The sequence below is a fragment of the Pelophylax lessonae genome, assembly GCF_965119305.1.
Source record: "Pelophylax lessonae genome assembly, chromosome: 4".
In the NCBI taxonomy this organism is placed as follows: Eukaryota; Metazoa; Chordata; class Amphibia; order Anura; family Ranidae; genus Pelophylax; species Pelophylax lessonae.
The window spans coordinates 135,146,997-135,166,356 of NC_138771.1; the positions used below are offsets into that span (position 1 = coordinate 135,146,997).

The 19,360-nt window shown below is 46.5% G+C and overlaps 1 protein-coding gene across 5 annotated transcripts in view; it reads right to left on the minus strand.

Moving 5' to 3' along the window:
* The window catches only part of VPS13C (vacuolar protein sorting 13 homolog C), a 555,353-nt gene that overhangs the window by 184,900 nt on the left and 351,093 nt on the right, over window positions 1–19,360 (minus strand). The window lies entirely within an intron of this gene.

Here is a 19,360-nt window from a genome sequence, read left to right on the forward strand (position 1 = left end):
CCATGACGGCAGGCCCAAGACGTACTCAGTGATCTAGTAGAGTGCGCCTTCACAGGCACAGGGGGAACCTTCCCCTGCAAGGCATAGGCCTGTTCAATGGTCTGCCTGATCCATTTGGCAATGGTAGAGGCGGAAGCCGCCATGCCCTTCCGAGGACCCTCTGGAAGAACAAACAAGGAGTCAGTCTTACGAAAAGACTCAGTCGATTTAAGGTAAACCCTTATCGCCCGAACAACATCCAGAGAGTGCAATCTCACCTCCTTCGGATGTTTAGGCTTCGTGCACAACGAAGGCAAAACAATATCCTCGTTAAGATGGAATTCCGAAACTCGTTTCGGTAGAAAAGAAGGATTAGGTCGCAAGACCACCTTATCCAAATGAACAACCAGGTACGGAGACTTGCAGGACAAAGCCGCCAGTTCCGACACTCTGCGAGCCGAAGTGATCGCCACCAAAAAGGCGACCTTTTTGGACAACATAGACAACGAGATCTCCCTGATCTGTTCAAAAGGAGCACGTTGTAACACAGATAGAACTAGATTCAAGTCCCAAGGGGGCAAAGGATCCCTCCTAGGAGGAACCAGATGCCGCACACCCTGAATAAAAGTGCCAACCAAGGAGTTGGAAGCCACGGGACGTTGAAACAGAACGGCCAGCGCCGACACCTGACCCTTAATCGTAGCCAGCGCCAAACGCTGATCGACACCCGTCTGAAGGAAAGACAGCACACGGGAAACCGAGTACGTGCGGGGTGAAAACCCCCTGGACTCACACCAGGCAAAATAGGCCTTCCAAGTACGGTAATAAACCTTCCCCGAGGAAGACTTCCTCGCGTTGATCAAAGTATGAACGACCTCTGGAGAGAGACCCTTCTCCTTCAGGACCTCGGTCTCAACAGCCAGGCCGTCAAAGCCAGCGACTGTAAAGCAGGATGGTAAATCGGTCCTTGAGACAGTAGATTGTCTCGAAGAGGCAGACGCCAAGGAGCGTCGACCGCCAGATTCACGAGGTCTGCGTACCAGGACCGGCGAGGCCAGTCCGGTGCCACAAGAATCACCGTGCTGCGTTCCGAGTGCAACCTGCGAAGGAACCTGGACAGCAACTGAATCGGTGGAAACGCGTACATCAGCCTGTACTGATGCCACGGGGCCACTAACGCGTCCGACGCGTCTGCCCGAGGGTCGCGCGTCCTTGCCACGAACCTCTTCACCTTGTAGTTGAGGCGAGACGCGAACAGGTCCACATCTGGAAGACCCCACTTCGCGCACAACATCTGGAAGACAGCCGGGTGGAGAGACCATTCCCCCTGATCCAGGGTCTGGCGACTCAGATAGTCCGCCTGCCAGTTCTCCACTCCCGGAATGTGAACCGCCGTCAACGCCGGGACATGAGTCTCGGCCCAAGACAGAATGTCGGCCACTTCTCGAGCCGCTCGGGCACTCCTGGTGCCCCCTTGGTGGTTGATGTAGGCCACCGCCGTGGCATTGTCCGTCTGCACCCGAACCGGGCAGCCCTGCAGCCGGTCCGTCCAGCGATGAAGACAGAGCCTTATCGCACGCAATTCCAGAATGTTGATCGGAAGGGAAGACTCCCCCTCCGACCAGGTCCCCTGGGCGGACAGAACGCCCAGAACACCACCCCAGCCCGACAGGCTGGCATCCGTGGTGATTATCGTCCACGAGATCGGACGAAACGACTTGCCCCCGGACACCAACGGGGACTGGAGCCACCACAGAAGGTTTTCCCTGGTGCGATGACTCAACGAGATCTGAAGATCCAGAGATTGAGGTCGCCCGTCCCACCTGGACAGGATCTCCGCTTGGAGACCCCGCGTGTGAAACTGCGCGAAAGGAATCGCCTCGAAGGCCGAGACCATCAATCCCAGACATCTCATACCCGTCCGCAGAGACGAGTGTGGAACGTCCCTGAGGGACCTGACTTCCTCCTGAAGAGTCCTGAGTTTGTCTTCCGGCAGGAAGACCTTCGCCTGCACCGAGTCCAGTATCATTCCCAGATAGGGGAGACGAACCGACGGACTCAGTGTCGACTTTGGAACATTTATCGTCCAACCGAACTCCTGCAGAGTTTGCATTGTGACAGACAGGTCCTTCTCCAGACCCTGGCTGGTCGCAGACCGAACCAGAATGTCGTCCAGATACCCCAGGACAGAAATGCCCTGGGCTCTCAATAATGCCAGAACCGGTGCAAGCACCTTGGTGAAGACCCGCGGAGCCGAGGCGAGCCCAAAGGGCAACGCCACAAACTGGTAGTGATCCTCCGCAATGGCAAATCGAAGGTACTTCTGATGACCCTCGAATATGGGGATGTGAAGGTACGCATCCTTCAAATCGATGGAGGCCATGAATTCCCCCGGAACCAGGGCAGCCACCACCGAGCGCAGGGATTCCATGCGGAACTTGCGAACTCGCACAGAGCGGTTCAGAGCTTTCAAGTCCAGAATCGGACGAACCTTGCCCTCCTTCCTGGGCACGGTGAACAGATTGGAATAAAACCCCCGAAATCTGTCCCGATGAGGCACCGGAACCACCACTCCCTGAGCCCTCAGGTCCCGCACCGCCAGGTGCAGATCCCGCAGGCGCTCTGGAGACAGTTGAAGATTTGAGGGAAAAAATCTGCTCTCCGGCCGAGAGAGAAACTCGATCTTGTAACCAGATCGAACGATTTCCAGAACCCATCTGTCCCTCACACGGGCCAACCAGGGCTGAAGAAAACCGAGCAAGCGTCCCCCCACCCCAAAACTGGGTGAGGGCGCCCCTTCAGGCCGAACTGTTATGGGCCGCAGGTCCGGATTGACCGGACTTCTGTTTCCCAGACCAGGGCTTCTTCTGAGAGCCTTGGCCCTTGAACGGTTTGCCCTTGTAGTGCGGCCGAAAGGCACGAAAGGACCCCTGAGGGGGCCGAAAATGAGCATGCTTCTTCCCAGAAGCCCCCTTAGCCTTGGGGAAATGGGGCAAGAGAGTGCTCTTACCCCCGGTAATCCCCTTAATCAACACATCCAGGGACTCCCCAAAAAGGCGAGACCCATCATAAGGCAGATTGGCTAAGGTTTTACGTGAAGATTGGTCCACCGACCAACATTTCAACCAAACCAGGCGGCGAGACAACACCGCCACACTGTGCACACGCGCGGCCAACGGAATCAGGTCCAGGTCCGCATCACACAGATACATGACACCCTGGTGGATCTGATCCACCATATCCAGGGTCGCCGCCGAGGCCGAATCGGCCACTAGGACGCGCCTAAGCATCTGCGTCCAACTTGCGATCGCCTGGGCCGCCATGAGAGAAGCAAACAGAGCCTTAAGCATAGAACCCGTAACAGAATAAGTATGACGGGCAAGAGACTCCAGTCTCCTATCCGTGGCATCACGGAAAACAGGGGATCCCTCTGCAGGGATCGCAGTGGCTTTGTTCAAAACCGCAATAGCATGATCCACTGGCGGAGGCACACACCACCGTTCATCAGTGGCAGGCGAGAAAGGATAACGCAGCTTAAATTTACTTGGTACCGCAAAAGGCTTGCGCAAATCGCGCCATTGGTCCTTAACAGCGCGCTGAAAATCAGCATTGCAGGGAAAAACCTGCGGCGTCCTGCGTTTTCTCTGCGTCCCATAAGCCGCCAAGGCAGCTGGGGGACACACCTCGTCCTGCAAACGTAGCGTCTGCTTAATGGAAGCAATCAACTCATCCATGATTGCAAGCTCATCAGGCGAGCCAGGGGGAGAATTATCAACCCCCTCAACTTCAGCCTCTACCTCAGACCCCACTAGATCAAGAGAGGAGCGGGACCCCGATAGGGGGGTCCCCGCCAGAACAGCCCCATCACCCTCACCCTCAGAATCAGAGGACAGAGCAACTCTGGGCCGTTTAGTAGATTGAGCAGCCACCAGCATTTGCACCTGTGCAGCAAGGCCAGCCACAATAGTGGCTAAATCCCCCCCTGGGGGGGAAACAGCGGTCCCCTGGCTTTCCACCAATACTGTGGGAAACTTGCCCTCCTGAGAATCCATTGCCCCTGTATGCCAGACAACCAAGGGTTAACTGCCCCCTTACAGCAAGCGCGGCAAGCGCAGCCCACCGCACCACACTCAGGCACAATGAGACCCCCACAGGGAATATACAGACTGAATACAGGCAATGGAACACAGGAATAGAAGGATAAAACCTGAGGAGACTCCGCTGCTGCTGCTGCCTCGATCGGTGCTTCCAGGAGAGAGGAAGTGATGCTGCCAGGGCGCTCTATGTAAGCCTATGGAGGCTACAAGAAAATGGCCGCCGTGCATGTAAACCATGCGGCCGGAGCGGGCGCCGGTAAAATGGCGTCGTTTGGCGCCGAAATCGCCGCTCCACAGTGCATAAAATCACACACAATATTATCCCATTATATGGATACATGTTAGATCGCCGCAGCGATCGCTGTATATGCCCCAACATGCCATTAAAAACATGCCCCACAGCACACAGCTCCTCACACTGCCCAGCCTGACATACTCAGTGTCATACAGCTCCCCCCCCCCCTTGCAGCCCACAGCATGCAGCCGAGAGATAGGGAGACAAGCAGTGTGATTAAAGGCAGGTTACACAGTCCCAGACTGAGACCCCCCCCAGACAGACAGGTCCCCACATAGATACACTTACCTCACATGGCGTGGGGAACCCGCACAGGCGAACAAGCCGCTGCACATGAGGCAGGGAGAGTCGCAATTCAAGACGCACACAATGGCGGTTCAGAAACCGCACAGCGTCCGGTGAGGTAGCCACCTCACCAATCATCCCTGCACCGAACAGGGATGGGTCGTTCACTGTGCCAGGAGCGTTACCTGGCTGAACGCTCGATGGCAGACTGGGAAGCCACTGACCCACGACCTGCGACCAGGGGGATCAGCCCGAGACCCAGTCCGCATGATCCTCTTCGTCCGAAGAACTAACTAATGCTGACAAAAATAACAGCTAAGTAAAGGTAGAGAGAAAACTCAAACAAAATATCAAAAAGAAGAAAGATTCTGGGACAAAAAGTCCCAGCACAGAGAGAGCCAGCCACTCCTGACAAGCTAGACATTAAAACTGAGATATGGTTGCAGGAAGTAGGAGGGTATTGACTGAGGGGACCACCCCTTGAGGGTGGGATATGTTAAAGCTTTATTGTTAACATATTCTGTTGCCTAGCTACTCCTTCGGAGCAAAGTCTAATACCCCATATGTGACGAATATGAAGAGGCGGCGACTGTCGGAGGACGTAAGAGAAATATTATTTTTGCAAAATTGATGCTCTTTTTTTGTTTATAGCGCGTGATCAAAAAATCGCACAGGTGATCAAATACCACCAAAAGAAAGCTCTGTTTGTGGGGAAAAAAGGACGCCAAATTCGTTTAGGTACAGCGTCGCACGACCGCGCAATTGTCCGTTAAAGTCACGCAGTGCCGAATCGCAAAATACCCCCTGGTCGGAATGGGGGTAAAATCTTCCGGGGCTTAAGTGGTTAAACAAGACATCCAGGCCCTCAGAGGACATTTCCTGGCTGAAGAAGAGTGAATTAGCATTCTTGAACATACTGTTTCTTCTCTCATTGCATTCTCTAGGGAGTTCACAAAAGAAACGGCTATTAAGCTTAAACTGGGTGATCTTGGAAATAGGCAGAGTAGCAATAGCCTATATTTTGTGATCTTTCCTGAAAAATCAGAGTACACCTCTCATGTAGGTATTCTGCTACAACATCTTTGAGACAGCTTGTCTGATTTAAACGCATTTTCTGCATTTATCATGAAAGGCCCACTGTACATACCTCAGACAGCCACCACCAGGGGCTCCCCCTACGCCTTTAATTGCAAAATTGCACATTTTAAAGCATCCTACCTAAATGGGAACACCAACTCAAATGGGAACTGAGTGGAGATCTGGCCTTAGCTTTCTGCAGAGGTCCAGAAACAGAGGGTGTCTTTCACTGGTGAAGGGAGTTCAATATACTATCTTATTCCCAGACAAACTGTGTGTGATCAATGACAGCAAGCCACCCTTTTTTAACGACCCCATGAAAAGTTTCAGTCTGGCTGGATGACTGATTTGGCTCAGTACTCCACAGATGCCACCCATGAGGATCCAGATAAAAAATGTTTTAAAAGTAGAAAGAAATGCAAACTGACATTTAAATATTGATTCCCCTTTTCTTGCCATGGCCCTTCGTCAGACATCACTGCATAAAAACCTTTTTTTTTCTTTCGTTTTTTTCAAAACTCCAGGTCCCCTCAGTTTCTGTAACGGCTGCTGTGGCTGGTGGGAGGAGACTCTTCTCCATCTCAACAACAGAGGAATGAATGCTGGAGGGTGATGTCACTGCCCTATCTGATCCACCCAACTATACAGAGAGGACACGTAGCTTTGCAGTAACATGATCGGATGTAAAACACACAAAAAAAAAAAATTATATTTACATAGTGATTTGTGAATGCAGGGCCACTGGGAGAAAAGGAGAATGAATATTTAAATGCTGGTTTGTAGTTCGCATTAACTGCTATATTAATTCACACTCTTTTTTTCACAGTTTTCAGAGGGCAGTCTCATTGTCATGTAAACATGGGCCCGATGGAAAGCCTCCTAATAGAGACTTCAATTAGTACTTAAATGAGGTCCCTCGTTCTCCTACAGCATAACCCTGTTCCTCCTGAACACCCTTTTATTGTCTCCAGTGGCACCCTGAGATTCTCAACGTTCAAATAGACTAAAAGGGTTCAGGAAGTTGGGTGTCATTCCCAGTGACCCTGCTAAAGAATGACTAAATGCAGTCATTATGGCACTTTGTACTTCTGAACCTGGGTTTTTCCTATTTTTTAAATTTGTATCTTTCATCCTGTACTTTACCTGGATGTTTAATTGGTCAATCTTTCTGGGTATTTTTCCTCATTACCTGTGCACTTCTGCAGCTGGATTTAAGTTGATTTTTACCTAATATGCAATTATCAGCTAATATTGCTACCTATAGCAAATCGACACATGTCCGTTTACATCCCCTGCTACATAGAGGGTAATGGATGTTCTGCTCGGGCCTGCCTAAATAAATTGACAGGTGGACACCATCGGTGTGAAATGGCCTTTAATGGTCTGGCCACTGTTTTGATTGAATGCTGACTCTTTTAGAGGCCAAAGAAGCCAAGCAGTGTGAGATGGCAAAACTGCATTATTAAACACAAATGCACTTGAAAGTGTTTTTTTAAGGAGGAGCCTGAAGAAGCATACAAGACAGCATATAGACAAGCTAGAAACAGTCATAAGTGGCAGTTGGAATCTCATAAATGGAAAAAATGAAAATGCTCTGAAGGCAGAATGATAGTATAGAGGGTGCTATGGAACTGCAAAGCTTTGGATGATTACAGATAACTGGCTGTGTGAAATCCACATAAAAAGAGAATGTAATATTTGCAAATCTCATTAACCCATATTTCATTCACAACAGAAAATGTATCAAATGTTTAAAGTGAGAAAATGTACCATTTTAGGGGGAACAAAATGCAAGATCTTCCCTGAAAAACACATTGTCTAGCTGGGAGAATATATGCTGCAGATTTTGTAAGTTAGCTCACTTACAAAGAAATGAATGGTCTATAATTTTTATCATTAGGTGTATTTTAAATGAGAGAGAATATTAACCATAAATACAGAAAAAACACAGAATACAAATGTTAATAACGAAGTTGCAGTTCAGTGAGTAAAATAAGTATTGGACTCCCAAGCAAAACTTGACTTAATACTTGGTGTTAAAACCCTTGTCGGCAAGCACAGAGGTAAGATGTTTTTTGTAATTGGCTACCAGGTTTGCACACATCTCATCTCTTTACAGATCTGCCTTAAGGTTTCTTGCCTGTCGCTTGGCAGCTCAAATTTTCAGCTCCCTCCATACATTATCTATAGGATTGAGGTCTGGACACTGGCTAAGCCACTCAATGACCTTAATGTGCTTCTTCTTGAGCCATTTCTTTGTTGCTTTGGCGGTATGTTTTGGGTCATTGTTATGGTGGAAAACCCATCCATGACTTATCTTCAGTTTTCTGACGGAGGAAAGAAGGTTCTTATCCAAGATTTTACAATACATGGTCCCATCCATTGACCCCTCAACGTGGCAAAGTCGGACTGTACCTTTGGCAGAGAAACAGCCCCAAAGCATCATGTTTCCACCTCCGTGCTTGACTGTAAGGATGGTGTTCTTAGGGTCATATAGTCAGCATTTTTCCTCATCCAAACAAGGCGAGTAAAATGAATGCCAAACCATGTGATAGATGCCGGCGGAGGTGGGACCCCGCCGTCCAGGGTTTGCAACTTTGTTTTGCTTCTTTATACCCGTCTGCTGCTCTACTGTATGCCATGCTGGTCATTTGACCTATATCTGTCTACACTGTCTATTGTAGCATTTGTTTAACTCGTTTTACTCAATTGTTAGATATCCATGGCGTATCCTATGTTCTTGGTACCCTCTCTGTAATTGTACTGTTCAGCCAGCAATTTATTGGTTATTGGCGACTGTATTGTATGTCTTTCTTATACAAATAAAGAATTTATAACTGAATGCCAAAGAGCTAAATGTTGGTCTCATCTGACCACAGCACTTTCTCCCAATCCTTCTCTGAATCAAAATTTAGGTCTTTGGCATTAACTCGACTTGCTGTGTTTGGAGGAGGAAAAATGCTGACTATGACCCTAAGAAAAACCATCCCTACAGTCAAGCACAGAGGTGGAAACATTTTGCTTTGGGGATGTTTTTCTGCTAAAGGTACAGGCTGACTTTGCTGCATTGAGGGGCCGATGGACAGGGCCCTGTATGGTAAAATCTTAGATGAGAACCTTCATGGGTCGTGGATGGATCTTCCAGCATGAGAATGACCCAAAACATACCGCCAAAAGGAGTGGCTCAAGAAGAAGCACATTGAGGTCATGGAGTGGCCTAGCCAATCTTGTTTTAAAATTTCAAATTAACCCATGTATTTCAGATTATTCATATTAATTTGCATATGTTAATACAATTATTATTATCATCAATTATTAAGATATTTATTATTAGTATTATCATAGTAGTAGTGGAATTATCATCAATATTATTATTATTCAATATTAAAGCAATAGTTATTAGTCTTTAGTAATGTATACTATATTTCATAATATAGAAATCTATATGTAAAAGTTGAACTGTAGATGACCTCTCTGCTTCATACTGGTATTTTTTATTATAAGACAGTCACAAGTTTACTGGGTAAAAGCTTACTAGTATAAAAGGTCAGACAGTTTCAGACATTGGTGTCTGAAACTGCAGATGTCCATTGTTTTTTTATTTATGGTAATTACATTGACGTAGGTTTTGACAACCAATCATATTGTATCACATGTAATTCTATGGTCAAAGATTGTTATAAGAAGGCCTGCATGCCTTTCATTTTTTGAACAAATAATACATTTATTCGCAGCTGCAGCTGTTATTAAACCTCCGTTCTTTTTTGGAAATGTATTGCCTGGTCTTTATCTCAAGACTTTAATCCTATAGAAAATGTATGGAGAGAGCTAAAACTTTGCGTTGCCAAGTGACAGCCAAGAAACCTTAAGGATTTAGAGAAGATCTGTAAAGAAGAGCGGACCAAAATCCCTCCTGAGATGTGTGCAAACCTGGTCACCAACTACAAGAAACATCTTACCTCTATGCATGCCGACTAAGGTTTCAACACCAAGCACTAAATCATGTTTTTCCTGGGGATCAAATACTTATTTTACTCACTGAACTGCAATTTAATTTATAACATTTGTATCATGCTTTTTCCTGGATTTTTAATTGATAATTCTGTCCCTATCTTTTAAAATACACCTATGATAAAAACTGCATTTTTGTACTTTACTGTAAAATCCTTTTCTCTGAAGTTCAATCGACAGACGCAGCTCCATATCTTCTTTAGAGCACTGGGTTATGCTCCTCCCATCAGGAATAGAACACTAGGCAGGAAAAAGCTTTACCATGCCTATGGGGGCTGTCCCTGCAAGCATAACCCCACACACTCTGCTATAGCATCTATTTTAGTTGCAAGCAGTGTTTAGAAGACAAAAACCCCATTTCATTCATAAGTAGAGGAGCGGGTGCTGCGTCTGTCGAACTTCAGAGAAAAGGATTTTACGGTTAGTACAAAAATCCAAATTTCTCGATCGTTCATCGACAGACGCAGCTCCATATCTTCTTTAGACCATTGGGATGTCCCAAAGCAGTATTTTCATGAGGGATGGGAGGACAACGCAAAGAAGAACGTAACTCCCCAAAGGCAAAACGTAGCCAACCAGGAAATATTGAGCTCAACCAGGAACAACTGGAGCTCACCTAGCAAAAACATACACCCTCAAAGAGAACAAAAATTATTCTCTTTAAACCGCAGCCTGCAAAACCTTGCGGCCATAGGAGGCATCCGAAGATGCCAACACATGAACTTTGTCGAATTTTGTGAACGTATGCACAAATGACCAAGTTGCAGCTTTGCAAACTGGCATCATTGACACCGGATGGAGAAAAACCCAAGAGGCACTCAGCGCTCTAGTAGAATGCACTTTCACAGGGAACGGAGGAACCCGACCCTTCAGCGAATAAGCCTGAACAACCGTCTGCCTGATCCATCTGGATATGGTAGCAGCAGATGCAGCCAAACCCTTACGAGGTCCCTCAGTAACCTGACTATACGTGATTACCTGTCTGAGGAGGATTGATTAGGAGGATCTATTAAGAGTGAATCACCAACCTGCATATTGGATATACTCTATATAAAACAAGCTGAACTGCTGGTTTATAATCTTACTAGCCACTCTATCTGGTGAGTAAGTTTGGGGTGATTGGTGGAAGCAGCACATAGGGTGTCTTTTGGCGCACACCTTCCGTTGAAGATTTGTCACTAGATATCTATTTGCACTTTTTTTTGCACTTTATTGGACTTTTCTTGGAACTTTTTTATGATCACTAATAATTTATATTAATAATTTATATTTATGAATTTTATGTACGATTATTGCACTGAATTGATCACCGATATTAATTGTAGATAATTTACACAGAGTGTTTGTATATATCTGTACATATATTTTGCATAGTAATTTTTTGCACATTGCAGATGGTATGAATATTTGATCGCTATTCATCTAGCGGTGTCATATGTATACTGTAGAAGCTATGTAGATTTAGTCACTATATCAGCACTGTGCACTTTTTGTATCAAAAATATTTTTAGGTGATATAGAGATATATATATATATATATATATATATATATATATATATATATATATATATATATATATATATAGTAAAAACGTACAGTATTTTTGCGCTGATTTTTTTTTACCTGCATCCTTTTGCAGTCAATTAGGAGCAATTATAGGCTAGAAATAGTTTTTTAATAGTTACAGCCTTAAATTGTCCCGGCGCTGGATCACATTATTTTTTCCATTTTCCTTGTCGCTCTTCTGAGCACAATATGGAGAAAGAGAGGGAAAGTGGTATAACATGACAATAAAGCCATCAAATAGGTCCCTATGAGTTATGAACACAGTAGCGAGAAGCCAAAACAACAGCCAGGGTTCTGCCGCATCCTCTCCCACACTTCACTTGTGGCATAGTGTCTCTTGTATACCTTACTGGCAGATAAAAAAAGAACAGCTTTCTACTTTGCAAGAGAATTTTAACCACTTCAAGACCATGCCTATTTTTGATATTTGTTGTTTAGAAGTTAAAATCAGCATTTTTTGCTATAAAATTACTTAGAACCCAGCAAACAATATAAATATTTTTTAGCAGAGAGCCTAGAGAATATAATGGCGGTCGTTGCAATATTTTATGTAAAGTAAGTCAATTTTTTTTTTGATTCTGTGAAAGATGATGTTATGAGTAAATAGATACCCAATATGTCACGCTTTAAAAATGCGCACGCTCGTGGAATAGCGACAAACTATAGTACTTAAAAATCTCCATAGGCGACGCTTTAAAACATTTTACTGGTTAAATGTTACAGAGGAGGCCTTGTGCTGGAAATATTGCTCTCGCTCTAACGATCGCAGTGATACCTCACATGTATGATTTGAACACTGTCTACATTTGCGGGCATGACTTACGTATGCGATTTCTTTGGCGCGCGAGCACAGAGGGATAGGGTGCTCTAAAGAATGTTTTTTTTTCTTATTTATTTTTTACCGTGTTCCTTTAAAAAAAAAATTCTGATCACTTTTATTGTTGGCACAAGGAATGTAAACATCCCTTGTGACAGTAATAGGTAGTAACAGGGACCCTTTATGGAGGGATCTTGGGTCTAAAAGATCCCAAACCCCTCCTCTGCATTCCAAATTTTTTAAAACTGGCGGCGTTGGCTGCAGAGTAAGCCGTAAGTGACGTTGCATCGGTTGATATCACAAGATAGGGTTACTACTGCATCGGTTGATATCACAAGAAAGCCAACCGTTCGCTTTAAAAAACAGTACCGGTGTAATGCCTGCACCTCCAGGCATCACCCCCCTAAGCAAAATGATGTACAGTTATGTGATTTTGTGGCAAGTAGTTAAATTAGCTTTGGCCCAGACAAGATGGTGGTGCTTTTTAATCATGTTCAGTTATGGCTTTTTTTTTTTTTTAGCATGATAGAACTTTAAAGTGATATTAAAGTCTTGTTTTTTTTTTTTGTTTAAAAATAACAAACATGTTATACTTACCTACTCTATGTAATGGTTTTGCACAGAGCAGCCCAGATCCTCTTCGCCGACACCCCTGGCCCCTCCCTCCTGCTAAGTGCCTCCACAGCAAGCAGGTTTCTATGGGGGCACCCGAGCCGAGAACGCTGCTCTGTGTGTCCATTCAGACACGGAGCTGCAGCTCAACCCCTAACCCTCACTCTCTTCATTGGCTCACTGACTTTGACTGACAGCAGCGGGAGTCAATGGCGCCCACTGCTATGTCTCAGCCAATGAGGAGGGAAAGTTCCGGACAGTCAAGGCTCTCGTGCAAAATCACTGGATCGAGATGGGGCTCAGATAAATATTAGTATTAGAAATTAATGCATTAAGATAAAAAAGCCTTCTGCCTTTAGAACCACTTTAACTTTCATTTTTGGATGGCATGGCGAACTGTGTTCACAGACAGTAAATTTTGGAAGTATTTGCAATGATCTCCCATCACAGAATCATGCCCGTTTTAAAAGCAGTGCTGTCTGAGGGCCCAAAGACCATGGGCATCCGATATTGCATTTCGGCCTTGTCCCTTGAGCCCAGAGATTTCTCCAAATTCTCAGATTCTTTTGATGATATGTACTGTAGATGATGATATACCAGTATTTAAAGTCTTTGCAATTTTAAGTTGAGGAATAATATTCTGAAATTGTTCAAAAATTTAGACACAGCCTTTGACAGATTGGTGAACCTCTGCCGATCTTTACTTCTGAGACACTCTGATTCTCTAAGATGCTCTTTTTATACCCAATCGTGTTATTGACCTGTTGCTAATTAGCATAATGTTCTTCCAGCTCTTCCTAGTAAGTACAACTTACTTTGCCACTTTTTTTTTTTTTTTTTAGTCTTGTCCCAACTTTTCTGAGACGTGTTGCTGCCATCAATTTCAAAATTACCTTATTTTTTTTTCTTAACCACTTGCCACGGACCCCCCCCCCCCCCCCCGCGCGTGTGACCGGCGGACCCGATGTCTGCCGCTCACTCTGCGATCGGCGGGGGAGAGGGAGAAAGTCAGGCAGCTTGTGTATACAAGCTGCCTGTCATTCTCCCCTGTGTAGAAACACCAAAAGTGTCAAAAATGTCAGTCAAGGGTCCGATCTGTCCGCCGCAATGTCGCAGTACCGCAAAAAAAAAAAAATCGCAGATCGCCGCCATTACGCGTTAAAAAAAAAACAACAAAAATGACAAAAATCTTTCCCTTTGTTAGTAAACGCAATAACTTTTGCGCAAACCAATCAAAATACGCTTTTTGCGATTTTGTTTACCAACCATAGGTAGCATAATACAAATTGGCCGAAAATAAAAAATTGATTTTTACTTTTTCTTTTTGGGGAATGTGAAAAAATCGGATTTTTGTAAGATCTTACCGTAAAATCCTTTTCTCTTAGCTCATTGACAGACGTAGTCTTCTTGATTCACAAGAACTGGGTTATGTTGTCTCCACAGGAGTAGGACTAGGCAGAAAAGAAAAAACGTTCTGGCTCCACCCTAGGGGCAGTCCCAGAGGGTATATCCTCCCTCTCTCTGCTACAAGGCATCAGTTCTGTCACAAAGCAGCAACAGAGAATTTAACCCAACCCACTCAATGATAGAGGGGCGGGTACTACGTCTGTCAATGAGCTAAGAGAAAAGGATTTTACGGTAAGATCTTACAAAAATCCGATTTTCTCTGTCGCTCATTGACAGACGTAGTCTTCTTGATTCACAAGAACTGGGACATCCAGAAGCAGTGCCACAAATGAGGGGTGGGATTGACAGAAATCAAAATCCAATCTAGAAGGCCCAACCGGTGCCAAACTAGAAGTTTTAAAGGCTCATTATAAACAAAGAATGAGACTCAAATAAAAATTCCAACGGAAAAAAAACCCTCGAGGTAGACCACTGGTCTCCTCAAATGGCGGCCTGCAAAACCTTGCGGCCAAACGAGGCATCAGACGATGCCATTACATCAACTTTATAATGTTTTGTAAAGGTATGCACCGACGACCAGGTAGCCGCCTTGCACACCTGGACCACTGACGCCTGATGGCGAAAGGCCCATGACGCACTAAGTGCCCGAGTGGAGTGCGCCTTAAGAGGGAACGGGGGCTCCCGACCCTTAATAGAATAAGCCTGTACCACCGTCTGTCTGATCCATTTGGAAATAGTCGCGGCAGATGCAGGCAACCCCTTTTTGGGTCCATCCGGGACCACAAAAAGTGAATCCGTCTTGCGAAACGAGTCTGTCGTTTTCAAGTATACCCTGATCGCCCGGACCACATCCAAGGAGTGCAAAGCAAACTCCCGAGGATGACTGGGCTTAGGACACAGGGAAGGTAATACAATTTCTTCATGAAATTCTGAAACCACTTTTGGTAGGAAGGATGGATTCGGACGAAGAACCACCTTATCTCTATGAACCACCAGATATGGGGAACGACAAGATAATGCGGCCAGTTCTGACACCCTGCGTGCAGAAGTGATAGCCACCAAGAAGGCCACCTTCTGGGACAACGTAGGTAGAGGAATCTCCCTAATATCTTCAAAGGGAGGTTTCTGAAGAACTGACAATACTAAATTAAGATCCGAGGGTGGTTACGGCGTGCGCACTGGCGGAGCCAGATGTCGCACCCCCTGGATGAAATTCCGCACCAAGGATTGAGTAGCCAAAGGCTTCTGAAAGAAGATAGCTAAGGCTGAGACCTGACCCTTGATAGTACTCAAGGCCAGTTTCTGCTCAACCCCTTGTTGCAGAAAAGCTAATATTCGACTAACCGAATAAGACCGTGGACGGAACCCCAGAGGTTCACACCATGCAATGTAGGACTTCCATGTGCGATGATAAATCTTTCTGGAAGTCGCTTTCCTTGCTGTAACTAGAGTAGGAATAACTGAAGCTGACAATCCCTTGTCCTTCAGCACCTGGGTCTCAATAGCCAGGCCATTAAAGCCAGCGATCGTAAAGCAGGATGGAAGATCGGTCCCTGAGACAGTAGGTCGTCCCTGAGAGGAAGTCTCCACGGGACGTCCGCCACCAGTCTGACCAAGTCGGCGTACCACGCTCGGCGAGGCCAGTCCGGAGCTACCAGGATTACTGGAATTCCTTCCTCCTCTATCCTGCGAAGAAGTCTTGGCAGTAACCCGAGAGGAGGGAAGACATACATTAGCTGGTATTGCCCCCACGGGGCGATCAGTGCGTCTGCGGTCTCTGCTAGAGGATCGCGGGAGCGAGCCACGAATCTCTGTACTTTCCTGTTGAATCGTGATGCCAACAGATCCACATCCGGGGTGCCCCAACGTAGGCACAACTGGTGGAAAACTTCTGGATGGAGGGACCATTCCCCCTCATCCAGAGTCTGACGGCTGAGATAATCTGCCTGCCAATTTTCCACCCCCGGAATGAACACCGCAGAGATCGCTGGAACATATCGTTCCGCCCAGCGAAGAATGCAAGCCACTTCCTTGGCCGCTCGGACACTCTTGGTGCCCCCCTGGTGATTGACATAAGCCACGGCCGTGGCGTTGTCCGACTGGATCCGAACCGGGCTGCCCTGGAGCTGCTCGGTCCAGTGAATCAGACAAAGTCTGATCGCTCTCAGTTCCAATACATTTATCGGCAACCTGGATTCTTCCGGGGACCAAAGTCCCTGGACAGATAACTGACCGAGAATTCCTCCCCATCCGGATAGGCTGGCATCCGTGGTCACTATCGTCCAATATATTGGCAGAAATGACTTTCCCTGGCTGAGCATCGGAGACCGAAGCCACCAGACCAGAGACTCTCTCCAGGGATTCCGGATTCCATCTGAGAAGAATCTCTTGCTGAAGAATTCGGGTATGGGACTGGGCAAATGGGACTGCTTCGAAGGAAGCCACCATCAACCCCAGAACCCTCATGCAAGTTCGAAGAGAAGACCGGCTGTTGGATAGTAACAACTGGACTGCTGATTGAATCTTCCGGAGTTTCCCTACCGAAAGGAAAACTCTTGTCCTGACTGTGTCTAGAATTAGACCCAGATATTCGAGCCTCTGGGTGGGAACCAGAAATGACTTTTGCTGGTTCACCAGCCACCTGAATTCCTGTAAAGAAATTATAGTAATTTCTAAGTTTTGTAGCAGGGTCTGAGGAGACTCTGCATGAAGCAGGAGATCGTCTAGGTAACCTAGAATCGATATGCCTCTTTGGCGCAGTAGTGCCAACATTGGGGCCAACACCTTCGTGAAGACCCGAGGAGCCGTGGCGAGACCGAAAGGTAACGCCACAAACTGATAGTGGTTCTCTTCTACGGAAAAGCGTAGAAACCGCTGATGTCCTGCGAAAATGGGAATGTGAAGATAGGCGTCCTTGATGTCTATGGACGCTAGGACATCCCCTGGATGCAGGAAGGCTGCTACTGTGCGAATGGATTCCATCTTGAATTTTCTTATGTTGAGAAAGGAATTGAGTGCCCTTAAGTCCAGAATTGGACGCACTTTGCCCTCTTTCCTGGGTATTGTAAATAGGTTTGAATAAAACCCCTGAAAACGTTCTGTCCAAGGAACGTGGACTACCACTCCTTGTTGTAGTAAATTCGTGACTGCTCTCCGCAGATCTTCTAGACGATCCGGGTATAGTCGGATATTGGAAGGGAAGAATCGCGCCGGTGGGAGAGATCGAAACTCGATCTTGTACCCTGACCTTATGACTTCGCAAACCCACTTGTCCGGGATTCTGGAAAGCCATGGATCCGGGAACCGGCGAAGACGTCCCCCCACCCCAGTTATGGGTGGGGGCGCACCTTCAGGCTTTGGACGATTTATCTTCAGGTCTGGAGGGGGCGGGCTTTTGCTTGCCCGACCAACGTCCCCTGAAGCCTCCTGAAGGAGCTTTGGAGGACTTAATTTTTTCACCCGCGGGACGAAAAAACTTTTTGTGAGCAGAGAAAGAAGGCCCTCGTCTTTGACTAGGTCCTTTACCTTTAACATTTTGCGGTAAAAAGGTGCTCTTTCCTCCCGTGAGATCCTTAATGATCTCATCTAAGTTGGCTCCAAATAGACGCTCTCCTAAAAAGGGGATATTAGCCAATGCTTTTTTGGAACCTTGGTCGGCTAACCAACCTTTTAGCCACAGTGTACGCCTGAGAACCACTGCTGAAACTGATGCTCGCGCCAATAATGGAGTGGCGTCTAACGCCGCATCACACACAAACTGTAACCCCTGTATCATTTGTTCCAACAAATCTGATACCGCCTGAGGGACTTCTTCTAAGTCCCGGCGCAACCACTTGGTCCATTCAGTTACAGTCTGCGAAACCAGTCCAATAGCAATTATTGGTCTGAAAGCTGATCCAATCAAGGAAAACATGGTGCGAGACATAGCTTCTATCTTGCGATCCACTGGATCTTTAAAAGACGGGGCATCTTCTAAAGGAATAATCGTGGCTTTATTCAATCTAGCAATTGGTGAATCCACCACAGGTGGTTCTGTCCATTTCTTAATGAGGGTTTCCTCAAACGGATAACGCCTGTTAATGCGTTTAGAAATAGCAGAAGTGCGTTTTGGCAGACTCCATTCTTCTTTGATTGGACTGCCAAAACATTTGGGCAATGGAAAAACCTTCGCTACTTTGATGCGTTTTTTAGTCCCAAAGGGGATTTCAGTTTCAGCTATTTCCGACGGAATACCCTGTAATCTTAAGGTTTCTTGAACAGATACAATGAGTGCGTTTACCAACGCTTCCTCTCGGGCTATGGCTGATGCCGAAACATCCTCCTCACTGTCTGAAGAGACAGTACCCGAAACACCAATCCCAGATGAAGTACCTGCAACTGCAGAAATAGGCTCAGATTCTGAATCCGAAGTTTCAGATAATAAGGGGTTAGGCGGGGGTCGCTTTCTTGCGCCCTGTCCCTGACAAGCCACTTCCACCCGGGACACAAAAGTTTCCATAATAGCTGACAATGATTCAACCGTCAGTGGGGTGCTGGAGGATCCTGCAGACACCCCGAGGGGATCCGGTGGAGATACATGAGTGGCAGGGTCCATGTTAATTCAGGACACCTCTGCCAGAAAAAACAAAAACTTTTTTTTTTTTTTTTTTTTATGTGTATCCCCCTAGCGCAATAGCGCCCCTCAGAGTACCTGCTTCACGATCCCCACAGAGAGAGAGAGGGACCCTCAAGGCTCACCACCCGATGCAGAGAAGTTTCCAACCAACTGCAGTCAGCGTCTGTCTTTTACAGACTGGAAAGAGCTGTGTTAGTTTTCCCGGGTAGAAGGACGTGGCTCCGCCCCCTGTGTACGCCTTCCGGCGTTCCCAGCTCTCCACGAGGTAGCTGGTCTCATCAAACATGGCCGCCCCCATACAGGAGACAATAGACTCCAAAAACATGGCGGCCGGCGTGACCTGAGGACATTCATGCACCCGGTCTACGGCAAAATGGCGGCGGACTGCCAAAATCGTTTTTCCCAGCACATCCACCTGCATCTCTGCTAAATGGCGGTTTATCGATCTGCAGGAGGTACACTACAATTAAGGTAGGATTATACCTCCTATGTCTGCTGTAATACTACAGTCTGCTGGGTAGAGTGTTAGCTCTCAAACCAAGTCCACTTCCCACCAAACACATGCTGTATTTACAAGGGGGACTTTTAGTGTCAGACA